The following is a 213-nucleotide window of genomic DNA, read 5'->3' as shown; positions in this document are numbered from 1 at the left end:
GGAAGAGTGAATTTAAAGAAGATTTGAGTGAAAGATGGGGTGGCAGAGCGGGAATAAGAGGAGAGGCCAAAGGTAGGAGAGGGAGAGTTTAGTACCTATTTTTTTTCCTTGGAATTTCCACTGGTCTAACTAGTAATACTAATACTGACAGCGAATATCGCCATAGGGAAATATATGTATATACTAGAGGAACCCAGGGAAAAAGGTACTCTT

The sequence above is a fragment of the Penaeus monodon genome, chromosome 20 (assembly GCF_015228065.2).
Source record: "Penaeus monodon isolate SGIC_2016 chromosome 20, NSTDA_Pmon_1, whole genome shotgun sequence".
Classification (NCBI taxonomy): Eukaryota; Metazoa; Arthropoda; class Malacostraca; order Decapoda; family Penaeidae; genus Penaeus; species Penaeus monodon.
Note: the sequence above shows the minus strand (reverse complement) of the source record.